Consider the following 25,942-nt stretch of genomic DNA (forward strand, 5'->3'; position numbering starts at 1 on the left):
TACATAAGTCGTCATCTTCCGGGTGGGCCCCCGGGTGGTGCGGCTCTTCCAGGCGGACAAGGCGGGATGAAGCTCAGTCCCGTGATGGTCAATGCCGTGATGGGCAAGCGTCCCCAGGAGAAGGATGATTTTCCTTTCTGGCTTGCTGAGAAATTTGATCAGCTGGAAGCAGTATTTCCTAATACAACTCCTGGTGACAAACACCGGATTTTAACAATTAGTTTACCAAAGGATTTAGCTCCTGAGCTCGCTGACTGTGTCACCTGGGGTAAAACTTTTGCGGCAGTCTACGCGAGGTGCTATGGCACTCCGTCAATGTCTGTCCTGCCTACGATCATTAAACGTGTTCAAGATCATCACGGACCGGAGGCAGCAGTTGAATTGGGTATGCGCCTATGTGGCTCCTTTGAGATAGTTTGCGATCTCATTCTTGCTAATGTCAAGGGGGATGCAGTGAACTTTCAGGTGGCCAATGCTTTGGCGGCGATTCCCAATGCGGATAAACCCCATCAGTTAGCAAAGATTGTTGTGGCTGCGTATAAAACGGTGGGTCGCAATAGCAAAGGTCTAAAACCTTTTTCTGTCAAAGAGAAAAAGCAACCACAGGGGCAGACTTCGGAAACGGAAGTTCAGCCCAAGTCCAAAAAGCAAAATTGGCCTAAAAAACAAATACAGGGAAAGCAACAGCAACAACAAACACAGGATTCAAGTCCTGCGTCTCAATTGCCTGCGCAAACAGAGCGTGTTTATGACTTGCGCGATCGCGCGACGATTAAATCACCTGATCGATTTCAGGTTTCTGATCAACGCTCTCCTCGTTCCTTTCAGGAATCGTCGGCCGCTACGACCGGTGGTGGAGGAGGCGGAAGGGGTCGAGGTGGCCAGCAAGGACGTGACCAGCCCAGACCAAGAGAAGGTGCAGGAAAACAAGGCGGCTCAACGCCAAAGAGACCGCAGTTTGCCAAAAAGAAAGTCACGGCTTTAACAGCGCATCGATATGCCACAGACAGTGAGAACGCGGCTTCGGAATCTGACTTGGGCTCTGACCTTGCTGGACAGCGCGGCGGAGATTACCATAGTGAGAGAGGCCCTGCGCCCACTACTGAGGGTGACAGCGACTGACATTTATGTTGTGATCGAAACAGCTGATACTAGAGTTGCTCCCCCTGATAGACTTTATGAAATTGTCCTGTTAATCGAAGGTGACATACAACGAACTGTTAAAGGGGTATTTTGGGAAAATCTTTCATCTACGTATGACATTTTGCTTTCGGAGGCTGATTGGCCCCCACCTTTTGTGCTCGCGGTGCCGCGAAGGGAGGAGGTAATCCTCCCCAGTTTCGCGACCACAGTCTCGAGTGAGCATGCGCAGCATTTTGTAGAAGAGTGGGCTAAGGCTCTGGCGCCGGCTCTATACCGCAACCAATGTGGTTGGGATAAATTGTCTCCATGCCACGAAATTCCGTTACGGTCTCAACAACAGCCTCAACCTCAATATCCCAAACGGCGTGAAGCAAAATCTTCCGTCGCGGCCATCCTTGAACAATTGGAATATCAAGGGGTGATTGAAACGTGTGTGTCTCCGATGAATAACCCTCTTTTTACTGTGACCAAGCCCGACGGTTCATATCATTTGGTATTGGATTACCGGCATTTAAACTCACATTGTCGTAACTGTGCAGTACAGAATACTCACGGCTCTGGTTTAGTAACTAGTCTTGTGCGTAAGCGTTTTAAAACCACGCTTGACATTTCTAACGGTTTTTATGCCCACAGATTGGATAGTCTTAGTTCCCAATGGACCAGCTTTACTTGCGCTCGGGTCCAAAAACAATTTCGGCGTCTTCCAATGGGCTATAAGAATAGTCCAGGAATTTTTACTGCCCGCATTGTCTCTCTTTTAGAGAGGATCGACCCAGATGCATGGTCGTATGTGGATGACATTTATCTCACAGACAACGAAATTTGGGAGCATCTGTGTCGAGTAAACAGCATAATTTGTAACTTCGCTGACATGGGTTACAAGTTTAACTTTGCAAAATCGCACATTGCAGAGTACACAGTGTTGTTCCTTGGCTACGAGCTCAACAATGAAGGTAGAGGGTTGGCACCTCACTTCCAGTCTTTATTGGGTTTCTTGAATTTCGGGAGAACATACATTCCGGATTATGCCCAGCGTATCAAGCCATTGTATGCTTTGATACAACCAACTTTTTCCAAATCATGCTGGCTGCCTGAGCACTTCGCCATTTTGCAATCCTTGCAGGCTGATCTGCTCGCTTCTAAATTTTTACTGACTCGTGATAACCACACCAACCTGGTGGTGAGAATAATCCCTGGGACGGTGGGTTTCACATACCTAACTTTTAATGAAGGAGACACAGTACCTATTGCTTACATATCACACTTGTACACATCGGCTGAAATGCGATTTTCCACTGTGTCGAACGTTTTAACGGCTGTGCAGATGGCGATTCTAAAAGAACGTGCCCTTGCACAGGGAAAACGCATGTTGGTTGTAACACCGTGTCCTGCCTTGGAGGCAGTTACGAAAGCCAGTGTACCAAAATCTAAAGCTTTGCACCCTCGGTGGATTCAATGGGCTGCATCCTTGACATCTCAAGATGTCACGTTTATTTTTGACGCCACGTTACGGTCGCAGGAGTACTTACAGTATGAATTCGTTCATCCGGATCCTTTAGCAATGCGACCTTTGGAGGATTTCCATTGCATCATTTACACTGATGGTTCGGTGCAGGTTGCGCATGGCTCTAAACACGCCTACGTTTCCGCACGTGCCATTGTGGTCGGTGCCATGGTGAACGATGAGTTCAAGTCCAGGGTCGTGCACACGCAGACTCTAGGGGACTGCACCGCACAATTAGCAGAGCTTCGTGCTCTTTTACTAGCGTTGGAGTACGCAGATCTGAGTGTGACTACTCTTATTGTGAGTGATTCCTATTACTGTGTCCAGTCTTACAATGAGAACTTGTTCTTTTGGATTGAGAATGACTTTCGTGATTCCAAGGGTAGCACAATAAAACATAAATGGATCTGGGTTCAAGTGGCTGAGCTCAAAGAGCAGTTGCCACTCATGTTTGTGATTCATACTCTTGGCCATCAGCGTGTGGGAGTTCACGCTGTTGGTAACTCGCTTGCTGATGAAGCGGCGAAATCAGCGGTATCTACATATTTAGTTGCAGCGGTTACACGGTGCAAAAGTAAGATTGATAATGACATCTTGGCGGCAGTAGCTGACACTGAGAAGGGAAGTAAACATCCTGCGGGATTCCCTTCGAAGTACACATACCATTTAAGTCACGATAAGGTTCCTTTTGTGAAAATTCCTGATGTTGGAGAACGTTTGATTCCCAACTCTGATCGCAGGGCAAGCTTGATTACAGCGGCGCATGAAGGTGTGGCGTCTGCGCATGCGGGCGTCTCGGCCACTGTAACTCAATTACAACCACGTTTCTGGTGGTGGGGACTGTACAAGCAGACGCGCGACTACGTCCTTCAATGTGACATTTGCCAGCAGATTAAACCTTCCACTGCTGCACGTCCGCCACAGACACAGTTGTACATATCTAATAAACCACTGGGCTGTGTTTACTTAGATCACTGCGGTCCTTTTTCTTCTGATACTGCGTATAAGTACATCTTAGAGGCAGTTGATTCATGCACACGCTTTGTGTGTGTATGGCCCCATCGCAGCGCTGATTCACGGACTGTCATAAGAGATTTGTGTGTCTTTGTAGGGATTTTTTTGCCTGTGGTACCTTCCATTCGGATCAGGGTCCGGCTTTCGCCTCTAAGGCGTATAAGGATGCCATGACTTAGATAGGGGTCCAAGTCAAGTTTTCATCTCCGTACAGACCTGAGGGTAATAGTGTAGTGGAACGAATGAACCGTGACTTAAAGCAATCTTTGACAGCACGAGTTATAGGCACTGGCAGAAACTGGCTAGCCCACCTCAATGGCGTGCAGTGTGCTCTTAATAATCTCCCTAGAAGGTCTCTGGGTGGGCGGACCCCGTACGAAATGCTCTTTGGTATCAAGATGTTTGTTCCGGACCTTGACGGTCTAGACGGCGTGTCCCGCGCCACAACCTTTGACGTAGATGAACATTTCAATGTTTTACAGGATCTACAAAAGACCAGAGACAGTCTTGCAAAGGAACATTTGCCCTCCACATCGGATGATGCGCTGCAGATCCCGGTAGTTGGCTGGCTACCCCAAGTTGGAGAACTGGTTCGAGAGAAGATCGATAACAAGAAAGAATTTGGTCCTTCATATCGAGCTCCGGGTTCCTGTGCTTGGAGTGAAGGGCACAAGAACAGTCATTTTACCACCACTACCTGGTCGTAAGGAAAACAGGTTTATCTCTATTGATAATGTCAAGATACACAGAGTGGCCGATTCTTCATAGTATAACTCCGGCAGTCTCCTGTCCTTCGATTGCGAGACATTCTGTTATGGCCTCTTCTTCTAATCCTTTGCCTGAGGTGGCCCTTGAGATGCCTGCCGTTTCCAGTCCTTTATTAAGTACTTTACCAATTGATCACATTGATGAACTTGATTACACTTACCCTACTGACTTATCGATGCCGGATTTGCAAACACGTTTGGCCACAGAATCCAGGTTCTCTTTTGACTCTGTTTCACAAAATTCAAAAAAGCCCTCACGTTTTGCAGTTTATGCCACGTTATTTAAAAAACATTTTTTGATTCCTCATTGGACATATATTTGGCTGGTGCTTTTTGGTGTATACCTTTTTATGTCAGTTGGTTTTGTGTTTTATTTTTTCCGCCTTATTGAAGGACACTATGTTGAAGAAAGATCATGCATTCGACATCTCAATGGAACTTTGGCCCCCCTTTCCTCGTCCCATGCAGCACATCGACTGAAGAGAGACTTACATTTTGTTAACATCACAGCTTGGCCTGTTCTTGATGGGATTGTGTAGGATGCGGTTCAATTTCAGATACATGGCCCTACTGAAGTGGTTAATGTCCCCAATGTACTGAGAGTTAACATGGGGGATGTAGTGAAACAAAACATACGGTCTGATGATTGGGATGTTCAGGCCGTTGAAACGTTATTTTTTTATTTGAAATATTATGCTGCCTTTGATGCATACTTAGATTCTGCTAATTATGGTGAATTTTTTTGCTTCCAACATTTTGGCAAACATTATCTACATAAAGCAAATTCCAGAAGGGATACTGTAAATTACACTCAGTGGGAACATTGCCCAGCCCCTATACGAGGCAGTTCAAGTACTTTTTTGAAAAAGTACACTTATTTTACCGACTTGAATCAGTCCAATCCGGAGTCTTTTTATTTCAAAATGACACAGAAGCCCATGTCCAAGGTTAGACTTAGCGATACCAAATTGTTGTATTTGAAGTCCTTTCTAGACGATTTGGCTGTAGAAGGCTACGAGCTATGGAAGGAAACAATTGACATTAAATCAGTTTGGGGTTCTAAAAGTTGGCAGGTACAAGGCAGTGAGGCTTTGCACAGAGCATGTCTCATCCCAAATCATATATTGTTTTTAAATTCTAGTATTTCACAGACTACATGCTTTGGATTGGCTACTTCTAAAAAATTAAATACACCGACTGTCCCTAATTTGGAGGAATATTCCGGTTGGAATAATGTTACGAGATTTTTCCATTGATGCGTTGCAGGCCTTATTGCAAAATGAGTCCTTTAACATTTCCAGTTTGGATCCAAAAGGTTGGCTGATGTGGCACAAGAGTTCAGATTCATGCCAACGTCGTTTTCTGGGTTTAGCGGATGGGTTTACACATGTCAGACCTGACCCCCGCTTTGATATTGACCATTCTGTCACCACTTATTCTGTAGGAAAATTATGCCAGAATTGGCTGAAACATTCTACCTTGGCTGCGGTTAAACTGTATCTCTCCAAGCTCACTGGAGATGTGGATTTAAACGATTTCATTAAAGGCCCGGCTAGTGGTAGATCTAAAAGTATGATATATGCAATTTATAATGAAATCTGGAAGACTTCACAAATTGAGGCTGCTACACGCCTTAGAGCTATTGATCAAGCAAATTTAGAAAAGGTACTTGCAGTTGTGGATAATAGTATTAACATGCTATCTTCCCGCATTTACACGTTGAATAACATTGTGTCTTCTGTTGTTGATATTGTGCAGGATGAGGTGTCTGTACTATACCATGGTCAAAATCAGTTGCGTTCAATTATGCAATTTGCCTGGACCCTGCAAACACTGAAGGCTGGGCGTGTGCCTTGGTGTTACATGAATGTTTCCTCTCTTTTTGCCCCTTTTAATTTAACTGACAGGCAGCGCTTGCTTTCCATGCGAGATGCATCATTTTCCATGTTACACATTGAAAAGTTTGAGTCTTTGCCGTTTTCTGTGCCAGAAGCCACTGCTGCGACGTGGCTTATCCACAGTTTAATTACATTGCCATTTGCTTTATATAAATTTACAAATTGAATGCGTTACATTGCCATAGGTAGACATGAACCATTGGGCAGTTCTTTCCTCCATGAGGTGTGGTCCCTTCCATTCACATACCGTTGTCTCAAAGACGAGAAAGAGGTTTATCTAAAAGGGGAGGCGTGAACAGAATCACCTGATCACTCATTAATCTGTAGAAACATTCAATTGCACGGTTCATGTAACCAGGACCGGCCTAATTTAGCCTGTGTTTTGAAAGGCACTCCTGTTCCCGCAATTGTTCCTGCATTCACATTACTGGCAAATGGAAGTTATTTACTTTTAAATAACGAAGACTGTTGTGGGTTAATTAAAGGTGTCGGTTATGTGGTAACCGTATCAGAACGTGTGGTGTGTTGCAAAAACGTTCTGTATCTTCCTACACATGGGGATTCGGATGTTTCCATCTGGCCGCGTATCCCAACCTTGAAAACAGAGTTCAATGGTATGAGTAGAATAAGAGCCCTTTTGTCTCAAAAAGAAGTGGCCCTGAGTTCGGCTCGAGTAACATTCGTCCTTCACATAGCTAACACGCGCACAGAGGTGCAAGCGCTATTGAATACTGATTTGCCATTGCATTTCAGTGAGTTGGTACATCAAATCTTTAATGCCTCCTCCACGTCTGGCCTGCCACATTTTTTAAAATTAGTTAGCAGTGGCCTCGTGACTTCTTTTGAAAAGATTTTTGGGGTCATCCCTGCTTTCTTTCACAGTATCTTCTCAAGCTTGTTTGGAGGGTTTCCTGTTTTGCTGGCGCTGGCTGCAGGCGTTCTGGTGATATTTTGTTTTATTAAAAATGGATGCCCCTCTTGTGTTAGAAGACGCACAGCCCCACCTGGCACTGTTTCGCAACCGGATGCTTGAATACTATGGCACACTGCCGCTTGCGACTTTAAGCACGGCATTTGGATTGTCCTTTCGATTTTCCTATTTCACATGTGTTCAGCCTGTGTTTCATTGCCTGAGCTGCGATTTCGACTGGGCCATTGATTTGTGTCTCTGCAAGATGGTATCTCCTGACGTCGAGTTTAATCACCTGATGGGTCCCGTAGTTACTCACGAGTTGATTTGTCCAGGCGGAAGGATTATGGCATTGGCAGCGATGCATGGACTAATGGGTCAATGGAATGTGCTTGCAGCGGCACAAGACTTCTTGGCACAGAGCTATATCGAGAACCCACCGAGTTTTCCTCTGATAATGCTAGAGGCTCCGGTGCTGGAGGAGCATGTATGTTCTTTCCCACTTCTGAATTGGATGGCTGAACTGTTTTCGGATGATGACAGTGATTTCATGCTGGAGGCTGTTGTTGCATATTTTGCGTATTCAGTCCTGTCCTGAAAAACATTCGTGACTTTGGATGAAGTCCCCTTCATATTTCATAAAAAATTTTTACACACCCAGACCTATTGACTTGAGTAATAATAGAATTTTACTTTTTGAATAATTTTTTTACAAATTGACCTGACTAGTTATTATCGAACTCTGTTTTCATGAAGTGCCCTATTCTGGTCTTAGAACTGCCAGCGACATTGGCTACATTCCTTATTTTGTCCGTGCTCGGATGATTGGGGGGGTGTCATATAGATACTGCTTACCTATATACCGTGTTAAGTTAGCATGAGCTTATTAAAGTGTTTAAACGCCATTTTTCCTTTAGCTGCTTTTGCACACGACACATAATTGTTATTTTAGCTTTCAACCTAGAAGAGCGGTGTGATTTAGATGAGAATAATATGTTATTTCTCTGATATCAGCTTTGTTTGGTAAAACATGTCTGCACAGTGAGTGCTGAAGTTTCCCAGGATAACTCGACACAGTGTTGTTGTAAGGTCTGATCTTCGCACCTTTCTAGACATAATATGAATGCAGCTGCTGCCAAGATCTGGCTTTACGAGCGTTTTATATTGCTTTACTGAGAGCACACGTTACACACTTGATGGTGCTTCGCTTACAGAGAGCTGGCGGAAGATGATGTGATCCTCTGCCACTGAGATTTTGAGGTATGGGCCCGCCCTGCTAAAACCCAATGAGACCTTCATAGATAAAAATAATATTCTATGCTAGTTAGGGAGGGTGAGATTCAGGTGTTGCTACAGCCTATTCTTTTAAGCTAATTAGCATGCTATCACCTTTCGCATTTTATGGACTGTTAACTATGCTGATAACTTTGCTTGTGATAATATGTTTGCTAGTATTATCTAAGATACTGCGCTTGAGAACCCTGCATTAGTAAATAAATATTTCAAACGTGCACGTGTCCTCTTTTACTCCATGTTCTGGTTTGTAATGATTGCATAACGAAAGAGTGTTCATGTGTTCCACGATGCCTGAGGTATTCTAAGTTCATGTTCTGGTCTTTCTAATCATTGGGAAGTCATACTGACCAATGAGACACTGTAGCTAGCTCGGTAAGGGGATTTTGGGTACTGAGGTCAGTTTTGGGGCACCCTGATTCACTGAGGTTCCGAATCTCTATGCACAGTTCTGTAGGAGAACAGAATTCCCGCTACAGTTTCATTTTGGTGCCTCTGAGGGCACATGCTTGAAACATCGCCTCGGTGTGAACTCATCATGTTCAAAGAAATGTAGTCATGCCAAGTACAATCATACAAAGCCTCATCCGGATGTAAATGTTCGATACTTAGTGAAGTGATAGATGTCCCTTTTCTGTTTCCATTGAGCCTTGTCATTGTTATTTCTATGTTCAGTATACCTGAGAGGAAAGCACTCTTTCTTCGATGTATGGTGTGCAGAAAAAAATGTCATAAGGAACAACGGATCACATATCTGTATTTTTTATGGTCTGCGGAAGATCGCGTCACGCTATAATTTGCTGTAGTATTAGGATCAATAACCCAATTATAAGATGACTGCCAGAATATTCTAAAATTTAAAGCAGCAGCCTCGGCTTAGTCCTTCTTTTATGTCAAACCTCTTGTGCCTAGTGTGAGAGAGCAAAAGTTCAGATAGCACTGTTCTTCGGTCTACGTATTATGCAAAGCAAGCGTGAGAATTCTGTCTTTCCAGTGAGTAATTTGCGAGATGGCTCTCATAATTTTAGTCATGTTTGGTTGAAGAGGCAGCAACAAATGGAGAACGGAGCAAGTGAAAAAAATGAGAGCTTGTGCAAAGTGCTCCAAATCGAATAAAAAAGTAGTTCAGAAAACATTTGCTAAAATGGGAGCTGAGAATGGTTAGTAGTAATTGGTCCATGCTCTCTGGGAGACCTAGACACAGGAAGAGGCATGACACATGCATGCATTGCACAAATAGGGATAAAGAATATGATAGTAATGATGAAGCCAGCAAATTGAAAGACGATGAGCGGGCTGAAGCCGACAAAGTACATACAACATGTCTCTTTGAGACAGCATAAGCGCTGCATAGGATCCGCCTAAACATCATATGACAGTATGACTAAAATTGCAAAACCCTACAGTAAAATGCATGATAAAAATATGCTTCGTTCAACGTTAAAACAGGCAGAAAATAATAATTACACAGATTATGTTGATATCCTGTAAATCTGCATTGGAATTCACCATTCTGGACCTAGGTTGGACCCCACGCCAATATGCATCAATGCAATAACCTGATATTCAGTCACAAGAGCCAAATTGAAGATGTAATGGGAGAGAGGTTTAGGACCTATGATTTTTTACGCAAACTACACAAAGGCCTATGAAAAGCAAACAAACTTTGCAAAGGTTGCAACTGAAAATATATGACTTTTATTGCATTGCATTGTAATTGCGTTTATATAGTGCTTACTAACACTGACCAGGCGTCGAAGCGCTTTTTCGGCGAGTAGCGTGTAGCTCTGGAACCCATAAAGGATTAGTGTTGGATTAGTAAAATGAAATATGAAAGTAATTTGAGTGGTGGATAGGTTAGCCAGTTATGTGGATTGAGAAGAATAACAGAGGGATAGAAGAGGGAAAAAGGTTTGCATATATATAGCACTTATTTTTGCAAGTAGCACGTTACACCAGAACCCATAAAGGATTAGTGTTAAATTGCTATAGTTGTTAGAAAGGGGATTTCTGGTTGGCTAGGGCATGTGCCTAAGCCAGGCAGAAACCACCACTCTAGTCAGGGCAAGAGAGTTACACACTGAAGATAATCCCTGCTCACCCCCTTTTTAGCTTGGCAGAGCAGTCAGGCTTATCCCAGAGGCAATGTGCAAGCCCACCAGTAGCATTTAATTTACTGGCCCTCGGTATATGAGATACCTCTTGACAAGGAACTGATAGGTAAATTAAATACACAAAACAGGTGTAGACCAATCTTACCATGGTTTACCGTAGAGAGCACATGCACTTTAACACTGGACAGCAGTGATAAAGTGCTCAGAAACCTACAACCACCATCACCAGGTCAGAAAAATACCAGGAGGAAGGCAAAACGTTCTCGGAAGAACCTGCAAAAAGGTCCACGCCAAACAATAGTGAAAAATGAAAGTAATTTGAGTGGTGGATATGTTAGTTAGTTATTATATATCACGTTTGACCATACTATATACGCATACATGCGTGCATGTACCTCATTCGAGAATTAAAAACTGAACATCAGAGTATTGCAAATATGAACTATCTGGCCTACACCAGTTGGAGTTGCACCCCCAGGCAATATAACTTTTTATGTTCTAGGATTGCCTTAATAATCAGCGACCACAGCCCAACTCTCGTTTGGTCTAGTTATTCCAGCCTAAACGTAAGAATGCCCTAAATCTACATTCCATCTTGATGCAAAAAAATAAGATATATTGACCAATTAACTTGCTTCGTCTTCTATTGTATACAGTGCATCAGTCTGGGGTAGATGCCTATTGAATGCCCACTCTGTGCAGATCAATATGGAATTGCAGTAGAGGAAAGGCTGCAAGTGGAAAGTATGGTCCCTCACGTTCAATCTGAATGTAATTATAGCATCCTCACTTGGGCAATTTTGTATGAGCTTGGCCAGATCACTTCATCCTCTTTTTTCTCAGATAGCCAGGGTCGTTCTGGCCATAGCGGGCACCAGGCATTTCCCCGGTAGGCTGCTACGGTGGGGGCCAGTTTTGGGCTCCTTAGGGGACCACTTTTTTTACCGGGGTCGGCCCCCTGTAACAAAATCAGCCGAAACCGACCCTCGCAAACTGCTTGGCTGCACTCCCCCTCACCCTGGGGGGTGGCGGGAGGTTAGAAGTTTGTCAGGACTGGTTTCTCTTCCCAGTCCGTCTGAGGTTCCGTAGTTTTTGGAACTGGACTCCATTTTGTTTTACGTTGTTTGCGACGCCATTTTGTGTTGCCCTCACGTAGACTATAGGGATAAACGAACGAACGAAGTTGCATGGGCCTCGTTGTCCATGTAAAGTTTAATGTGGGCCTTTTCGACTTACGAGTGAACTGTAAGATACTGACCCCTTCACCTGAAACTGACCCTTCTACGAAACTGGTTTCTTTAGCTGAGCTTGTCTATAATTGCAATTATTGTTCAGGATATAGTTAGTCTTTACTTTCTTGCAATATCTTATCCTACACTACATCTGAATTGCTCTTTTCTTTATGTCTTTTCATTACATGGGTAGTGCTTTCAATTATGGGTTTGTCCGGTAATCGAATTTGGGACAGTCCTAATAATTAACTTGTGGGGTTGGTGCAATGTAAAGTGAGCTTTTTGGAATGTGATAATGTATAGCCTACGACTCTCCGCCCTGTTTCACGCCTGGCTGCTATTGTACAGACTGTACTCACTCCTGTGCTCATTGCCTTGTTTTTTTTGTCCGCATTGTCTGTCTAAACGTCTTTACTCTTGCTGTGAAGCGCTCTGATACCCTCGGGTCCAGCTAGCGCTATACAAAACTTTAATAAATAAAATAAATAAATAAAAAGTATAGAAATGTGTTTCTATTGGTCAGAATTTGCCGCAATGGATGTGCATTCGTAATGAACTGAAAACAGCATAAAAAGTAGTGTCTTGCTCTACGAAAGTTGAGCAGTCTCCTGAGTTGTACACCGTGTTGTATTGCTTGGTTCACTGTTACTAGCTGCAGCTAATACATTTGATCTCTGACGCCACCTAGAAGTATTCCGTGTCTCTGTTTGCCAGGACAGGTGAACTCGAAGACATCGGGCATGTCCCTGACGCCGCCGGTTCTGATTGACCTGGCTCTTCAGTTGGCACCCCAATGTGGGGCGACTTCAGCGGTATCGGTCCAAGCCCGAGGAACGTGAGGAGCCACGTGAGGAAATTCTGGAGGAAGGCCGCCACTTCATCGACCCCTGCATGTCGACGTGGACCGAAGGTGTTTTCTGCGAGGCTTCCCGCTTTCCGACGGCTACAAAGGACTGCTGCCCTGACTGTTGCCCTGTCTTGGACCCTCGATAGATGATTTGTAGAGCGAGACGATAGACGGTCTTCTGGTGGCGTGACAGATATTTTGGTTAAGTATAAGTGGGTCGCTCCCAAGAATTTGTTTGGTTCTTGGTTTGGTTCTTGGCTTGGTTTGATTCGGCTGCTGCAGCAATCGAAGTCGAGGGGCTCGTATATTTGCGAGTGTATCAATAGTCGATAACCCCTTGAAGTTTGAAGCTAGATTAGTGAGCTATAAGATGCCTGGTCTTAGCAAAATTAGGAAATGGTTTAGTTGTGGATGCAACAAGGATTCCCAATTGGAGGACTCGTGTCCGATACCTCCGGTTGGAACTCCGACTTATGAGCTCTATTCAAAACACGGAGTGGGTCCTATTACTTATAATGAAGTAGGGGTCCACTATACTAGGAAAGATGGTGTTCTACGATGGCCCCAATATGGTAGTTTCGAAGCAAATATTTTAGATAATTTGGAAGTAGCGCTGTTCAAGGAGAAAGCCCGGCCGGCAATGTTTGACTCTTTCCGCCTATGGCGAAAGGAAGCCAAACAGCGAGAAATTAAACAAGCTAAAAGAGATAGGAAAGATAAGAATATGTCAGTTCTACAAGCTGCTAGGCAGTATAGGGATGATGGAGAGGAGCGAGCGAATTAAGTTTTAGACAGGCAGCGTTGCATGGCCATAGATAAATGTTATCCGGCCTTGCCGTCTTCTCCTCCGAAAGCAATTGAAGATCTTGAAAAAGAACCTTTGATCTCTCATTTGTTGAGATTGCCACATCCTTATGTGCAGGGTGCTACTGCGCCTCCATTACCACCGGTTGTTCCACCTTTTGTTGTTCAACCTCCTGCTGTTGTTCGGCCACCCGGTGCTCCACAGATGGTTTTGCCTCCTCCTGCGCAACCCGCTCTAGGGTCGCCATCTTTGCTACCAGCTTTGCCTTAAACTGCTTTGCCTTCTACTTCTGCATCTTCGATTCCGACTGTTTTTATGCCTACACCTTCTTTGCCTCAAAATACTTGTTCTCCTGTTCTTAAGTCTTCTTCTTCTCCTTCTGTTCGAAAACGAATGACAGAAACTGTTTCTAATTTGTTGACTCCATTGCTTGGGTCATTGAATATGACCCCTGTTTCGGAACGTAAGCAGAGTCGTAGTCAGCTTCCCAGTCCCGAGGAACGGGCTGTGTGGATTTATTGGCTCATAGATGGATTTGAAATGCCTCTAGGTATAATTTGCAATCGATTATGGATGTTTTCTTTCAATGGGAACCGCCTAAGCAACGGTATGTTTTTGATGTAATGTGTATGTTTCTGCGTCAGGAATGGGAAAATATTGACTTGGGTTTGATTCCGCAGGAATTACTTGATGTTCAGTCCGAATTTGCTAGAGGGACAGTAGTGGAATCTGATGTTATAGATGCAGTAGAGACGATACTTGTTTTCAGGTCTAGACTTCCGCCTCAGACATTGTACGAACCTGATTCCTTCGTTAGGAGGAAAGTTAGCGAGTATGGGTACATGTCCCTTGGAAGAGAGCAGAGGTCTTGGCTCTTAAGCAGACCTTACCTGACCCTCGTAAGAATCCTGCTGGATATTACAAGGAGTTGTCCCAGACATTAGATGGATGTATTATGAATTTGGCTGACATCGATATGTTGATGGGTAATGTAGTTCCGCAACCTTTGTGGGCGAAGATTCGTCATGAAAATCATGCGCAAGAGTTAGGAGATACTTGGGCGAATATTGTTGCTGCAGATGGTAGACAAGAGGGAGGTGCTAAACCTGACCCTTTAGTTGCGGACTTACCAGGTAGAATTATTAATCTGATGAAAACGATGATGCCTGCTTTACGAGTGAATTGGGATAAGTTAGCAGCATGCAAGCAAAAGAAAGATGAGAGTGTGTCTGATTTCTTCACTAGGTTTGAAGAGACGTTTATCGATCACAGTGGTCAGGACATGAGTACGGAAGGTGGTCAAAGGTTGTTTGTGGATAAATTTGTCTTTAATTTGCTTCCCGAACTTTCTAATAGGTTGAAGGACTCTGAGAGTTCATGGGCCGTTTCTTCGTCAGCCCAGATATTGGCTACTGCCCAATATTACGAGAATAGGGATAAAGATGAGAAGGATAAAGCTCAGAAGAAAACGAAAGATTTAAAGACGAAAGTTCTTTTGCAGCAAGCTTATCCGCCTCGTCAGAATCAGTCTCAGTTTCAGCAACCTCCGCAATTTCAGAGATTGTTACAGAAGCCTGAGCCTTATGTTCAGCGATTCTTTCCTGGCCCTAATCAGTGTGCTTACTGTAGAGAGGAAGGTCATTTCAAGAATAGTTGCCCGACTTTGTTACAGCGTGCGAATGGTGTGTCTGGTCAAAGAGGTCGGGGTGGTTTCCAGCAAGCTCCTAGGGGTAGGTGATCCCCCAGAATGAGCGTTCCTCTTCCCTACAGAATTCTGCAAATTATTTTGATAGACAGAATGTTCCGAGTGGTCAGTCTGCCCAGTACTATGTTGAGGATTACTATGTCGAAGGTGAGAGTTCTAGTTATAATGATAACTAGGACAGCCAAGGACAAAGTAAGGGAGTAGTGTCAGTTCCAGTAGATCAGAGTGGACCTTATGTTGAAGTGATTACATCAGGTGTGGTAGAACCTTTTCTTTTGGATACTGGTGCGACAAAGAGTTCTATTATGCACTCAAAACTTCCTGGCGCACCTTTGTCTGGCTTGACCAATATTTCCGTAGGATTTTCAGGCGCCCCAGTTCGTAATCCGGTTTCTAGTCCTTTGCCCCTTTCTATTGGCCCTTGTGAATTGGAAGCTCCACTTATTCTAACGACTGGTTGTGGTGAGAATCTGTTGGGTTTGGACTTGCTGAAAAGATTGCATGCGACATTGCATTGCTTTCCTTCAGGAGTACAACTTACCCTTGGTAAGAAAGTGATTTCTCCAATGTATTTGTCTAAGGATTGTCTGCCACTGGAATTGCGTTCGCTTCCTGAAACGCTTTGGGCTACCGGTCCAAATGATGTTGGTCTTTGGCAGATTCCACCATATGTTGTTATGCTCAAATCGAATGCTAAGTTGCCTCGTATACCACAATACAAGATCTCGAGTGATGGTGAGAGAGCTCTTTTAGCGATTGTCTATGATCTAGTTGAGAAGGGTGTAGTTGAAGAAACGAGAGGTAACGTGTGTAATAGCCTGGTTTTGCCTGTTCTTAAGCGTACAGATGCTTCTCAGCCACCTGTGTATCGGTTTGAGATCGACCTTCAAGAGGTCAACAAGATTGCCGTGCCACAGTTTCCCGTGGTCCCTGATATCACTGCTTTGTTGACTTTGATTCCTGCTTCGGCAGCTTGGTTCTCTGTTATCGACTTGAAGAATGCTTTCTTCAGTATTCCTATTGCTGAGGAGAGTAGGTATATTTTTGGCTTCTCATTAGGAGGCCGAAGCTTCCGGTTTAAGAGAGCTCCCCAAGGTTATTGTGAAAGTCCCTACATCTATAGCCAGGCATTGAAAACTCAGCTTGATGGTTTTGTGTTACCTGTTGGTTCTACTCTTATTCAGTACGTCAATGATTTGCTGATTACTGCTGATGACGAGAAGATTTGTAAAGAGGCTACTCTTTCGTTGTTGCGGTATTTGTCTGACCTTCATCATAAAGTATCACCTTCGAAGTTACAATATTGCCGCCAAGAGGTAACCTACTTAGGTCATTTCTTGTCGAAGGAGGGAAGGAAATTGACCCCAGAACGAATTCAAGCGATTGCGCAAATGAGTGTACCATCGACACAGAGAGAAGTACGTGCTTTTTTGGGTATTACAGCGTATTGTAGACAGTGGATCCCTAATTTTCCACTGTTGGCGAAACCTCTGTTAGCATTGACTCTGAAAAGATACTCCGCATCCTCTTCCTTGGTCTGATGAATGCCAGAAAAGTTTTTCTGAATTACGTGATGCATTGTGTTTGGCTCCGGTGTTGGGTACTCCAGACTATAGTAAGCCTTTCACGTTGCACGTGCATGAGAGGGAAGGATGTGCGTTGTCAGTGTTAAAACAACCTTTTGGGGACAAGCAGCGTCCATGTGCGTATTTTTTAGCAACGTTAGATCCAGTTGCTAAAGCGTTGCCGAGTTGTTTGAGAGCTACAGCGGCAGCGGCTGTTTCTATCCGACAGTCTGCTGGTTTGGTGTTGGATAATACGTTGATTGTGATGGACCCACATGCAGTGGATACCTTATTAAACAGGACTAAGGCACAGCGCCTTACTAGTGCACGTCTTTCAGGTTACGAGTTGACACTGTTGGCTAGCCATGTTCACATTAAAAGATGTAATGTGTTGAATCCAGCTACGTTGTTGTCGATCTCTACAGAGACGTATGCTCAAGAACAGCATGATTGTTTTCTTCGTACAGAGGAAGAAACAAAAGCTAGAGTGGATCTAAGGGATACTCCCCTTACGGATGCTGATGGTACGCTGTGGGTTAATGGTTCGTGTTTTAAGCTTCCGAATGGTGAGACAACTGCAGCGTATGCTATCACAACTTTACATACAGTTGTTGAGACAGCACGCATACCACAGAATTCTGTGCAAGCAGCAGAGTTGATTGCACTGACTAGAGCGTGTGTATTGTCGGAAGGAAAGCGAGTGAATGTTTACACCGATAGCCAGTATGCGTTTGGTGTTGCCCATAGTTTTGGGCGTTTGTGGAGAGAGCGTGGGTTCCTCACTTCGCATGGTACGAAAATTCAGCATGGACAGTTGGTGAATGAACTTTTCGAATCTCTCACTCTCCCAAAGCAGATTGCAATTGTGAAGTATAGTGCGCATAAGAAAGTTGTGGACGATGTTGGTCGAGGGAATGCGTTTGCAGGTGAAGTTGTGAAGGAAACGGCGAAAGACATGATGAGCCGTATGTATGTTGCAGGCCCAGCAAGATGGGTTATGGCTGGTGGAATGTGTGAAGACACAATAGAAAGTGTGAAAATGATTCAGGCTGAAGCTACAGAGAACGTGGAGAGAGACTACGGGTATGTTGGATTCTACAGGTTGTTGGATTGAGTTGTCAGAGCATCAGCGATGGTTGTTGCCAGATGCGTATGTGCTCCCAGTGGTTACAATGGCTCATGGATTGGCTCATATCAGTTCGAAGGGAATATGCAAGTTGTTGGCCCCAGTTTGGCAGAATGCTGGAATTCCGAAATGTGCAGAGAACGTGGTGAAACATTGTATGATTTGTCTGCAATATAAACCTGGTAAGCGAACTCCAACTCCAGCTGGTCATTTTGCTCCTCCGACGTATCCGTTTGAGGTGATACAGCTAGATTACATTCACATGGAAAGATGCAATAATCTGAAGTATGTTCTTGTGGTTGTTTGTGCCTTTCTTAGATGGATAGAGGCTTAACCCCTAAAGGATAATACTGCCTTGTCTACAGCCAAGGTTTTGCTGAAAGAGTATTTCCCTAGGTATGGTTTGCCAAGAATTGTGTGGTCGGACAATGGGAGTGAATTTGTGGGTCGAATCATGAGGAAAGTGTTTGCTGGTTTGGGAATAAATCAGAAGTTCCACTCAGCGAATCACCCCCAGTCTGCTGGACTTGTTGAATGCTACAATGGTACCCTTAAACTGAAACTAGCTAAGGTACAAGCAAGCACTGGTCTTACATGGCCGGATGCTTTGCAGTTGGCTCTTTTGTCAACTAGGACGACAGTGCATTCTCGAGTGGGACTTAGTCCGTATGAAATAGTTTTTGGTCGTCCAGCGAATGTTTGTGGTGTGCCTCGTCCGAGAGAATGCAGCAGTATTGAGTACCCTATGTTGGTGGATTACTTACATGACTTGACTGCTAAATTACATGTTCTCCACCAACAGGTCTATGACAGTTTGCCGACAGCTACTACAGATCCAGGCCACATTATTGAACCTGGCCAATACGTTCTCATCAAGAATTTCCAGCGTATTAAGAACTTGGAACCGAGATGGACTGGTCCTTATTTGGTTTTGTTGGTTACTAGAACCGCTGTTAGAGTAGCTGGCAAAAAGAACTGGGTGCATGCCACTCACTGTAAAAAGGTTCCTTTGCCTTTACCGTACGATCAGTGGGTTAGGGATGGTATAGCAGATTTTGACTGTGAAAAAGTCCCTAGATTCATACCCTTTAGTGATGCTCATTTGACATGGACACGGTCAGAACGAGAGGATGATGATGTTTTGCAAGCTGCTGTGCCTCCTCATCTGAAGATCGACACCACCAATCCGGATCTTCTGTTCAAGGATCAGACTGTGCCTGATAAAGAACGCTATAATTTGAGATCAAGAAAAACTGTACAAATGGACTAATAAAGAGTCTTTTTTTATAGAGTGAATTTACACTTTCTCAGATCAGGAAACTTTTTTTGCTTTTTTCCTTTTTCGAGTCACCATCCGGACTCCGCTGCAGGGTCACGGTATAAGTTCTTAAGGGGTGAGCCACGTAGTGACACAAGGTCTGTGGTTCAGGGTCTTTAGTGTGATCTTGGGGCACACTTAAGTGAAGAGGGAAAATTGCCGTGAGCAGCACGTTAGAGGATGGAGTTTTCTAATTCTGATAAAAGTGTTAGGAAAATTGATTCTACAATGTGTATCTTGGTCCGTAGCAAATGTTTTTTAATAATGTGTTTTCTTATGCTTTTGAATATTATGTTAGCCTGTGTGGGTTGGGTTTTCTATGTCACACAATTGTCGCTTACATCCACCTCCCAACCTACTCTTTCTTTTTCTACTGTTTCTCCACATGATTTTCATACTTTGCCTGAACATGAACAGACACGAAGATCAGAATTTGTGAACAACTCGTTTATACAGATGTTGCATCAGCATCAGCTAGTCATAAATACCACGAATTGTTGGGTGTGTGGCCTTATGCCGCATACAACAGATAAGGGAATGCCATATTTGGTTTTGCCTTTTTCACCTAATGGGTCAGTTTGGGCACTCCAATCAATGTTTATCTATGCAAATGAAGCCTCGTCTGTACGTTCTGTTAAAGACAATGCGAGTAATAATGCCTTGATAAGGGGAATAGTTGATATGATTAGAGATATCAACGCGTATAACGCTATCCCCAAAGATGAGGTACGAGCATATGTCGGTTGGAATAAGATGACATATAGTGTTAGTCTACCAGAGAAAGAGAGACAGCGAAGGTCTCCTCCTATTTGGATTGTACCCCACCAAGGTCATCTTTGTCTGCAAGGTAATGGTCAGAATCCGAGAGCTCAGCTTGGTAAGAGTGTGTGTGTTCCCACATACGTTTATACGTCTCAGAAATCTCCTCCGTTCGTGCCAGCTAAAGGCACGTATTTTGTTTGTTACGATAGAGCATATATATACATGGTTGCCGTCTGATATTTCGGGCACATGTTATGTAGCGTTTTTGCTTCCCCCTACATACACAGCTGCTTTCAACTACCATAAGACAAGATTTGGTAGAGGTATTATTGATGCAAAAGATACTGTCGCACAAGAAGTTGGAGACTTCTTTAAAGGTTTCCTGCCCTTTTGGGGTCCTATGGCTAATAGTAGGAATATTCGTCAGCTTACGAGAGTGGTTGAGGCCACTATAAATGAGACTGCAGGTGCCCTTAGCAATATTACTGCTGAGCTTCAAGCGGATCGCCTTATGACATTACAGAACCGCTTTGTTTTGGATATTATACTGGCAGATAGAGGTGGGGTATGGAAATTGATCGGATCTAGTTGCTGCGTTTCCATACCAGATAATGCCCCGATGGTGTACCAAGCTATCCAGAAGTTGCATAAGTCTGCTGAGTCTATACATGTAGACAAAGGTAACTGGTCGTTAATGGGATGGTGTCAGAAAGTACCTGGACTCCAAGGTTTCCGTGGGAGCTGATGGCTTGAAGGAATTCACCCAGCTGAATAATTCCCAACTCCCTGACTCCCCTGCACCCGGATTTCTCCAAGAGCAGAAGTGACGGGGAAAGGGGAAGTGGAAAGACAAGAGAGACTGCCACACAGGTGTCTTCGTCTTCTCAGCTATACAGGCTGGAATTCACCTGAAACAGTAAGCACACATTAATACAGTCCCATTCACTGAATCTTTCACTCTCTCTCTAACCTATTTATATCTCTGCTCTCTCTCTTTACCTTATTATGTGTGGACATTAGCCTCTCTCTTAAATGAGCATTAAATATCCAGTTGCTGAAATGCTGGAAATAGTCTCTGTATGTAATGGTAATCTTGGCAGTTCTCAGACGAATTACAGGTGGTAAACTAACGTAATATCATATGCATATAATAATACCCCAATTTACCTGATGGTGCTGGTTGAAATAATCTTCAGTACAATTGGCAGATTGATTCCAAAACGAGTTACTGCACTCGTAATGTTCCAAAGTAATTTTAAATAGTTCAACAGAGTTTCATTTAGAAAATGGCATCACTCCATGCTATGACTGGATTTAATTGAATTACTGCAGGTAACCAAGACTTCCTAGTAGGAACAGACTACACACGGAGCTGAAACTCTTACCGCAGTACTGGAACTGAAACTGCTGAATTACTCGGCACAGCCTACCGTGACTTCTTACTGAACGGGAAGAGTTTCATGAGGTACAGAAGCTCCCAGAAGGTTGCGCTGCTAGCTGCACGCAACAAAAGAGTCGGAGCTAACTCAAACGAAGTCCGCAGAATACGCTGCCTTCAAGTTTTGAATGCTGCCAGAACCAAACGGACACTTAGTGCTCAGAATTAACGGCATTCAGACGACGAAACAGGAACACGTCTGAACCGTCAGAAACTTCAGTTGAAGTGCGCCGCGTATAAAACGCGAGCGCACGAAATGGCCGACAGTTTACAAAGACTAGAATGCTAACCTTGGATTACAATGGCCCAACCAGGAAGTATTTACAACAACTGATTCCTAGTTGTATAATGCTAAGAAAATCTAACTCAGCATCTTTTTGCAATCACTACTGACCATCGCTGCCTCCAACTCCAAACAGGGAATGGAGAAGCTTGCACAGAATTTAACCTAAAAGAAGGTTTGGGAATCTGCCTACCAATCTGAAACGGGGATCTGACAGTACCCCCCACCAAAGCCCCCTCCCTAGGTTTCTGAGGATAAGTCTTGTGAAATTCCGATACCAATCGTGGAGCATGAACATTCTGACTCGGCTCCCACGATCGATCCTCAGGACCAAAACCTTTCCAATCGACTAAGTAGTACAGACTGTCTTTTCTCCATTTGGAGTCCAAAATCCTTTTTACCTCGAATTCTTCTGCTGATTGAACTTGGATGGGGGTTGGTGGAAGTTCTCGTCTGAGATTTGGTGGATTCCGTTTTATCAAAGAGACATGAAAGGTAGGGTGAATTTTCATGGACTTTGGAAGAGCAACCCTCACACAAACAGGATTCACCATTCTAATCACAGAACATGGACCAATAAATCGAGGCTGGAATTTCCTATTCCCCACCAATCGCATGTGACGGGTGGAGATCCAAACCTGGTCTCCAGTTTCAAAAATTGGGCTCTCTCTACGCTTCTTATCTGCTTGCTTCTTATAATCTGATTTTGCCCTCGACAGATTCAGTGAAGCGGACTGAAAAGCTTTATGCAAGTTCTGTAAGACTTCCTCAGCTGCAGGAACCTCAACCTCTTCGCTACCCACTAGCATATTTGGATGCCTGCCTGAATTGAGAAAAAATGGGGAGTAACCAGTGGCAGAATGAACTGAGTTGTTGTAAGCAAACTCCGCAGTACTTAATAGGGAGGGCCATTCGCCCTCTTGGTCCATCAAATACAGACGAAGGTATTGCTCGAGATCTTGATTTACCCTCTCCGTCTGTCCATCGGTCTCTGGATGAAAACTGGTAGACAGACGTGAATCCACTCCCAATCCCTTTAAGAAGGATCTCCAGAACCGGGAAACAAATTGGGACCCTCTATCAGAAATGACCACCCTAGGAATCCCATATCTGACTACATGCTGAACAAACAAAGAGGCCAATTGGGGAGCAGTGGGCAAACCCTTTAGAGGAATGAAGTGACTCATCTTAGTAAACTGATCCACTACCACCCATATGACAGAAAATCCTTGACTAGTGGGTAACTCTACAATAAAATCCATGGAGATAGAATGCCAAGGAGAGGGGGCCACAGGTAAAGGCATAAGCAGATCTTGTGGGGATTGCCTAGAACTCTTGCCCTTAATACACAGTTCACAAGTGGCGACGTGCTGCCTAATCTGCGCGTCCATCCCAGGCCAAAAGAAGTTCCTCTTCACCAGTTGAAGAGTTTTGACTGCTCCCTTATGTCCTGCCAACGGATGGTCGTGAAACTGCTGGATGACTTCAGTCTGCAATTCTTCATTGGGAACAAACAATTTCCCTTGAAAATAAGGCTTTCCATTCCTTACTTCACGATCTGGACCTTCCATTTTCCAATTGGCGAAACGAATTGCCTGAAATTCTTTTCTGACTCTGGATTCCAGTTCATTCTCCACTACTGTAGCGACAATCTTCTCTTGTGGAATGATAAAACCCTCTTCCATCTTTTACGAAGTATCTCCAAGACTTAAACGGGATAAGGCATCCGCCTTTCCATTAGCAGCTCCAGGTTTGTAAGTCAGAACAAAATCATAATCAGCAAAGAAAAGAGACCATCGCAGTTGCCGTGGAGTCAAAGTTCTCGCTGACTTTAAAAACTGTAAATTGCGATGATCCGTAAACACTGTGATTACATGTTTCGCACCCAGCAAATAATGTCTCCACACCTTAAATGCATCCTTAACAGCCAACAATTCCTTGTCAGCAATACAATAGTTTATTTCTGCTGTTGACAACTTTCTAGAATGATATGCCACCGGATGCAACTGACCAATTTGCTTGTGACGCTGGGACAAAATCCCTCCAATTGCCAGATTGGAGGCATCAGCTTCCACAAAAAATGGCTCGGTAAGGTCAGGATGCTGCAAAACAGGTGCAGATACAAAAGCCGCTTTCAGTTGCTGAAAGGCTTCTTCAGACTCTTTTCCCCAAACGAATGGTTCATTTTTCTTCAACAATCGAGTGATTGGACCCACCTTCTCTGAGAAACTCTGGATGAACCGGCGATAGAAATTGGCGAATCCCAGGAAACTCTGAATTTCCTTGACAGATCTCGGAGCTGGCCAAGATTTGATTGCTTGCAGCTTGGTGTCATCCATAAAAACTCCTTCAGGGGAGAGAATAAACCCCAGAAATTCTACTCTGGAAGTATGAAAGACACATTTCTCCAGTTTGACAAAAAGCTGATTCTGCAATAACCGCTCCAGAATGGCTCTCACATGATGGATATGTTCCTCTAAACTGTTGGAAAAGATGAGTATATCATCAATATAAACCACTGCAAAGCGATCTAGACATTCCCGAAGAACATCATTTACAAAATGCTGAAACGCAGCTGGGGCATTACAGAGGCCGAAAGGCATCACTTGATACTCAAACAATCCCAATCTAGTGCGAAATGCAGTTTTCCATTCCTCGCCGTCTGCCATTCGCACCAAATGGTAAGCCCCTCTCAAATCCAACTTGGTATAAATACTGGCTTTCTTCACTTGATCGAGAAGCTCGGAAATGAGAGGTAAAGGGTATCGATTCTTTTTTGTGACCAGATTTAGTGCCCGATAGTCTATACAGGTTCGAAAAGATCCATCCTTCTTCGGACTAAAAAAGAGCGGGGAAGAAACAGGAGACTGCGAAGGACGGATGAATCCACTAGCCAAACTTTGCTCTATATACTCTTTCAAATGCTGATTCTCAGGTTCAGACAGAGCGTAAATTCGACTACAAGGTAAGGAGGCCCCAGGCTCTAACTCAATTCTGCAATCGTACTCCCTGTGAGGGGGTAGTTTAGATGCCTCCTTTTCATTGAATACTTCCTTCAAATCTAAATATTCTTCCGGAACCTCAGGAATCTCCACGGTACAAATCATTTGTGTTTGATTTGCCAGACTTACAGACAAGGTAGTGTGAGAAGGAACTGACTGTTTATGAAAACAATTTTCAGCACAAAATTTGGAATTCATCTCCACTGTACGCTTAGCCCAATCGATCTGAGGGTTATGCTCCGTGAGCCAAGGCAGACCAAGAATCATCTGGAATTGAGGTGCATCAATGAGATTGAAACTTAAATAACTTCGATGTTCTCCCGGACCCACCACAGTTATCTTCTCAGTATCAAAAGCTATAGGACCCGATGATAATTCTGTGCCGTCCACAGCACGCACTGGTTCCGGTTTCAATTTCTTCTCAAAGCGAATTCCCAATGATTTTGCAAACTGAAGATCACAAAAGTTTCCAGTTGCTCCGGAATCCAACATTATTGAAACCATTTCCTCCTGAGATTCTCCAAACCGAATGATACAGGATAAAATTAAATGTGGAGCTGCCGGTTGTAGAGTATTTGCCAATTGAAGTGACTGGGGAGTTGGCTCTTGTGCTGCTCCCACCAGAGCAACTCCGTCTACTGGTGGAGCTTGTCTTTTACCCACGAATTTGACTTAGACTTCTTGGGACAGTCCTTAACAAAATGGCCCGACTGACCACAATACATACACAATTTGCCTTTACGTCTCTTTTCTCTCTCCTCCATGGAGAGCGGGCCCCTTACTGTTCCAATCTGCATGGGCTCTTCTACAGAATTCTCTTCACTACTCTTAGGAGGTTCTGTTCGTGACCGATCAAATCGAGGCGGAACAGGCTTGAAATCTCTTCTCTTCTCACTTCGACGCTCTGATTGTCGTTGATCAATTTGCAAGACAAGATCAATTAATTCAGATACTTCCGTTGGTCTCTTTGGAATCTGAGCCAAGCCATCCTTTAGTTCATCTTTTAATCCTCGGTAAAAAATCGCCGCCCTCTTAGCTGTTGGCCAGTTAGTCTCAACAATTAACTTATTGAACTGCGCCAAATAGGCTACCAGATCTCTATTGCCTTGCTTGAGATCCAACAACTCATTGTCTGTGGTTTGAGAAATGGTGCGACGGTCAAAAATGTGCAGGAATTCTGATTTGAAATCTTCAAACTTATATAAAACCGGATCAT

The sequence above is a fragment of the Lissotriton helveticus genome, chromosome 4_1 (assembly GCF_964261635.1).
Source record: "Lissotriton helveticus chromosome 4_1, aLisHel1.1, whole genome shotgun sequence".
NCBI classification, from domain to species: domain Eukaryota; kingdom Metazoa; phylum Chordata; class Amphibia; order Caudata; family Salamandridae; genus Lissotriton; species Lissotriton helveticus.